Genomic DNA, 6,500 nt, shown 5'->3' with positions numbered 1-6,500 from the left:
ATTTTTCCACTTACCAGAACACTTCCACTTGACCTCCCAGACACCAGACTCACCGGAACTCCTCGTATGGACTGCTTACCTGGGTGCCATCTTGAAGCCTCAAGCTATTAGGCTTTTTTGGGGGGTCTGGTTCTTATTTTCTCTCATTCCCTGCCCCCCACTGTGAACCCCACCAGACTTCCCTCCCATACCCCTCAGGACTGTCTGCAGGTAGATATTGGAGGGAAGGGAGGGTTTCCAGCTTCCCAAGACTGGCCAGAAAGATTGTATCTTCTCCCTTTCAAGGGCAACGGAACCACAGACTTAGGACAACCCAGTTTGCAAATTAAATTAAACCTGATAAGATTTTAAAATACCTTTATATGCAACTATAATGTGGTTCCCCCCAAAGCAGATGTGCTGGGTAGAGGGGAGCTTTCGTATACGCATTTTTCTGTTAGGCCAGCACCAAGCAACTCCTCTGAGTTAGTGCACCCAGTGGCGTCACCTGGGAAGGCCCTCTCTTGTCACAGTAAATTTTGTCGTGAAAGCCGTTTTGCTCAAACCTCATGGTTGTTGTTGTTTGTTTGTTTGTTGCGATGGCTGAGTTAAGAGTACAATGTGTAGCTTTGAAATTTTGTTTCCTGCTCAGGAAAAAGTTGCCAAAATGTTGTGCTATTGAACACAGCTCACAAAGACAGCACTGTGGGGAAAACCTCAAGTGTACAAGTGGTTTTCTCAATTCTAAAGAGGTGAAAGGTTGATCGATGACAAACCTTGGATGTCCTTTAAACTCCTGAATGGGTTAAGATGTCTACTGGTAGTGCATTTGGAGTTAGTTCCACCAAATCAGACTGTTAATTATGAACCTCTATTTAGAGGTTCTGAAAAGATTGCATAACAGGGTGTGGCAAAAAAATTAAAAAGACCTGATGTGTGGCAGACAGGCGACTGGTTTTGCCACCATAACAATGTACTGCCCAGACAGCCATCTCGGTGTGCCAGTTTGGGGCAAAAAAAAAAAAAAAAAAGTATGCCTCTCTGCCCGATGCATCTTACTCACCTAACCTTGCTCCATGTGACTTCTTTTTGTTTCCTTGAATGAAGAGGGATATGAAAGGACAGCGATTTGATGATGTAGAAGAGGTGAAGAAAAAAATGCAAGGGAGGTACTGTCAGCCATCCAAACAGATGAGTTTGGGAAATGTTTCCAAGAATGGAATCACAGATTTGACAAATGTAATAAGTGTAATGGAGAGTACTTTGAAGGTGATAACGTTATTTTGTAAAAAAAAAAAAATTACATAGCTTTGAAAAAAAATCTGGGTTTTTTTGGTGGGGGGTGTGTGACCCCTCATATGCCAAGAGACCAAAATCCACCGTCATTTCATTGATTCTTACTCATCACAACCTTATAGCCCAGAGTGGAACTACACCAAGATTAATTTCCAACCAATTGCCTTATCTTTCTCCCATGGAGCAATTGGTGGATTTGTACCCACCACCAGGACTCCGAAGAAAGACCCAGGTCATATAAGACTTTGTAACTTGCTGCGGCCCTCCCCTACCACTTGTCTGCCGCTTTGTCTTACCATGGTGGCTTGTGTGTTCCTGTGATCCTGACAGCTATATCACTGGTGTCTATTTCAAGCACAAGCAGCTTCATTCACCCAGATTGAGCAGGTTTCAGCAGAGCTTCCATACTATGAACGGATTATAAAGAAGGAGTAGACTGTCCACTTCTGAGATTTCAGCCACTGAAAACTTTATGAGTAGCATCGAAACATTGTCAGTTAACTAAAACCGAATGAACAGCAGCAGAATGTTGTGGGAGATGATCAGATCAGAAAGCACTCACAATATGAGTGAGGAAGAGCTGCCTTCATAGAGTAGAGTTGACCATAATGGCATGAATGGAGTAAAGCCTGTGGGAGGTATTCCTTCAGCACCATGATTTGCTGATGGGACAAGAAACAGAAAAGAAACAGCTGTAAATATTAACTAAAAATTGCAACTTGGAGTGTATGAAGTATGGATCCAGGAAAACTGGAAGTTGTCAAAATTAAATGGAATGCATACAGATCAATATTTTTAAGGCATTAGTGAACTGAACTTGGACTGGTCATTTTGAATCAGAAAGTCATACGGTTTAATATGCCGGGAATAACACAATCAGGGGGAATGGCATTCATCTTCAGAAAGGACATTTCAAGATCTCTCTTGTAACAATGCTGTCTGTGACATGATCATGTCTTTCTTCATCCAAAGAAGTCCAATCAATACAATTATTCAAATTTACTCACCAGCCACTAAATCTAATGGTAAAGAAATTGAAAAATTCTACCAATGTCTTCAGCCTGAAGTTAATCAAGCATGAAATCAAGATGGAAATGGGAATTCTAGAACACTTCCTCAGAAGCTGCTCATGGCCCAAAATGCAGTCTTCAAACAGAACATGGAAATACTATATGGTTTAAAATCAGGAAAGGTGGGCATCAGGGTTGAATCCTCACACCATGCTTATTCAATCTGTATGCTGACCAAATCATCAGAGAAGCTGGTTTATATGAAGAAACCTGATTATCATAGGTGACTCTTCTGTTATATGAAACACCAGTGGCATAGCTTCCAGCATCATAGCAACACCCAATCCACCATCATACGACAACCGAGGAGTCTATAAAAACAATGTGATTGTTTGGCTGAAGTTGAACCAAGGGGTATTCAGTTCCAGCCATGAAGGGTGACTAAGGGCCATAGTCTTTAGACAACCAGTGAACCTGATCTTTTTATGATATTGAATTTTGTTCCACATGCCCTCACCTCCACCCCACTTCATCCAAGACCTTTGAACATGATCCCTTTCAAAGCAGCTGGTAGCAGTAGCCAACCAAACCAAAGAAACAAGCTCATTGCCAGCGAGTCCATTTTGACACACAGCGAGTCTATAGGACAGAGTAGAACTGCCCCTGTTGTTTTCTGAGACTAACTCTTTATAGGAGTAGAAAGTCTTTTCTTTCTCCTGAGGAATGCCTAATGGTTTCAAACTGCTGACCTCGAGGTTAGCAGCCCGAAGTACAAACAACCAGGACTGTGGCGCCATATAATCCTTCTAGCCTCGGGGGCCATGGAGGCTGACGTTCACCTGGTCAGTTATTGCACTGGAATAATTTGTGGGTGGTTTTGTGTCCCTTAGAAGTCCAGGTGGTTCGGTGGGTTAAACATTGGTCTGTGGTTGCATCCACCAGGCACTCCACTGGGGAATGAGGAGGACCTGTACTTCTGACAAGAGAGTGCAGTGATTGTTGCTAGGTACCACTGAGTCTATTCCGACTCAGGGACCCTGTGTACAAAAGACGGACACAGCCCAGTTCTGGGCCATCCTCACAATCGTTATGTTCGAGCTTGTGTCCAGTGGGGGAAAGGCTCTTACTATCAAGTAAGAATAGTGGACAAGAGAATGATTCAGTAGAGAAACAGAGCTCGAGTCGGGAAATAAAAAGAAGAACGTTGCAAGGGGATTGTGGTAGGCTCTTAAACTCCATCACGTCTCTATTTGCCCTGGGACCAAACTTTTATATAATTTCATATAATGGGTAACTTTCAAGCAAAGCCTCTAGGTTCTCAACTTTCCTAATGCTGCGACTCTTTAATACAGTTCCTCATGTTGTGGTACCACCCCCCCCCAACCATAAAATTGTTTTTGTTGCTACTTCATAACTGTAATTTTGCTACTGTTAGGAATCGGGTGACCCCTGTGAAGGGCCATTGGACCCCCGAAGGAGTCTCGACCCACAGGTTGAGAACCATTGCTTTAGGCAGCGTGTTCTGGGAATGGGAAGGGGACTTCCTGGAATGGATTGGCTTATGGAGATAAAGACGTGCTCAGTTGTTCTCCAAGATGCATCCTGCTTGCAAGTGATTCTGACACCACAGGGCAGGCCTCATTATGGGATGCCACACATGCTTGCCGGGGTCCTAGGCCAGCAACCCTCCCTCTTCTCTGGTTTATTCTGGAGCATGCTAGGTAGGCTTTCCTCTGCACGTGGTTAGCGCCTGGTTCTTTTGAAGGATAACTGGAGTATCTTGGAACAGGGTGACTCACATTCTGCCTCTTTGGTCCAGAATGCGAATTTTAGCAATTCTATGTCATTTTTAGCTGCTCTGTTTGCTCGTAATGTTCCTTTGAATTCTTTCGAGGTGATGTAGCAACGGGCTCCATTGTGGCTGCCGTGTTGTGTTTATTCATCTTGTGGAGGGTCTTCCTCTTTTTCATTGACCTTCTATCTACTTTACCAAGTATGCTGTCCATTTCCAGGGACTTGTCTCCTGATAACATGTCCAAAGAACATGAAATAACATGTCCAAAGGATATGAGAGGTCTCACCATCTTTGCCTCTAAGGAGCATTTTTTCCAACATAGATTTGTTTGTTCTTCCTGAAGTCCATGGTACTTTCAATATTTTTTAACAATACCACAATGCAAACACATCAATTCTTCTCCCTCCCTTATTCATCATACAGCTGTCATATGTACGAAGGGCATTGAAAATCCCATGACTTGGGTTACATCAACTTAGTCCTCCAAGTGAGATCTGTGATCTTGTCAAGCAAATGTGCCCAATGCAGCAAATTGTCTAATTCCAGGACTGCTGCTTTTGTGCACATTGATTGTGAATTAAAGAAATCCCTGGCAAATTCAATCTTTTTCTGTTTATCATGATGGTGATTGTGGGTCCAGTTGTAAAGACTCGTTTCTGTTACATTGAGTTGTAACTAATACTGAGGGCTGTAGTCTTTGATGTTTATGAGCAAATGCGTCACTTTCAGCAAACAAGATTGTGTCATCTGCCTAGCATAGGTTGTTAATAAACCTCTCTCTAATTCTGATGTCAGGTTCTTCTTCCAATAGTCCATTCTTGGATGATTTCCTCAGCTCACAGATTAAAGAAGTGGTAAGCTGTACATTTTCCCCTTGTTTGGTTCAAAGGACTGCCTTTTGGGCTACCTACAGGTTCTGAATAAATACAATGGAATATTCTGGAATCCCTCTTCTCCTTAATTGAGCCTCACTGTTGCGTGCTTTTGCTTAGTCAATAAAACACAAGTAAACATGTTTTCTGGTATTCTCTACTTCTAATATCCATGTGATGTCAGCAATGATATGATTCATGTTATGTCCTCTTCTGAAATAGATTTGGATTTCTGATAGCTTCCTGTTGGTGCACTGCTGCAATCATTTTTTAATCGTCTTCAGCAAAATTTTATTTGCGTGTGTTATTAATGATATGTTCCATAAATCCTACATTCTTTGGGGTTTCTTTAGAATGAGCACAATTATTGATCTCTTCCAGTTGCTTGGCCAGGAAGCTGTCTTCCAAATGTTTTGGCATATACAACACTTCCATGGTTGTGTCCATTTGTGGAAATATTTCATTTACTGTTGTATCAATTCCTGGTGCCTCGTTTTTCATAACTGCCCTCAGTGTCCCTTGGAATTCTTCCTGCAATACCAGCAGCTCTTGGTTGGACACTGCCTCTTGAAATGGTTGAAAATCAACCAGTCTGTTTGGGTACAGTGATTCTATGTATTCCTTGCATCTTATTTTGATGCTTTTTATGTTTTCAGTATTTTGCCTATGGAATCCTTCACTATTGACATTGGAAGCTAGAATTTTTGTTCCTTCAACGCTTTCAGTTTTGGGTGACCATGTTCTCGCTTTTTGGCTTGCTAACGCCAGGGTTTCCCACATTTCATTCTGATCCAATGTCTCCCCGAGGCAACCTTTGAAATGGAATTCAGCTCCTTTTCTTCATCATTCCACTGAGTCGAACATCCGCTGTGAGCTTTCCTTTCTTTCCTGTCTTGTTAATGACCTTTTGCTTTCGTCGTGTATGACCGTCCAGTAGCATCCCACAGTCCGTCAGGTCCTTAGTCACGATGCTCAATGAATCAACTCTGTTCTCTAGTGAGACATCCTCAAGGACGTATTGAGGCGCTCATGAACTTGTTTTCATTTTTTTCAGCTTCCATATGAATATGCATCTGGTCAATTGACGAGCTATTCCACTGTCAGCATCTTCCCTTGTTTTTGGCTGATTATTTCAAGCTTCTCTATCATCTTTTTCTATAGCTATAGTTAACTGATTCCTGTGTATTCCATCTGGTGAGGGTCACGTGGGTAGCTAAATATATGCTATTGATAAGAGGTATTTTCAATTACTAAGTGTGATAGTTAGGTTTATTGTGCCAGCCTGGCCAATAGGAATGTGTGGGATTAATCAGGTTGCAATTAGATGGGAGGGCAAAGAGATAAATGGCTCTGCAAGGGAGGCTTATTGTACCAAGCTGACCAATAGGAACATGTGGGATTAATCAGGTTGCAATTTGATTGGAGGGCAAAGAGATGAATGGCTCTGCAAGGCCCGCCCCCCTTTCTTACTCCCTGGTGATTGGCGTGTGCTGGAGTGTTCGAGCTGCTGCTACAGCTAAGTTCTCTGCCTCAACTTGTGAGCTACAC

The sequence above is a fragment of the Echinops telfairi genome, unplaced genomic scaffold (genome assembly GCF_000313985.2).
Source record: "Echinops telfairi isolate 266 unplaced genomic scaffold, ASM31398v2 ScPeMD7_29;HRSCAF=101, whole genome shotgun sequence".
In the NCBI taxonomy this organism is placed as follows: domain Eukaryota; kingdom Metazoa; phylum Chordata; class Mammalia; order Afrosoricida; family Tenrecidae; genus Echinops; species Echinops telfairi.
Note: the sequence above shows the minus strand (reverse complement) of the source record.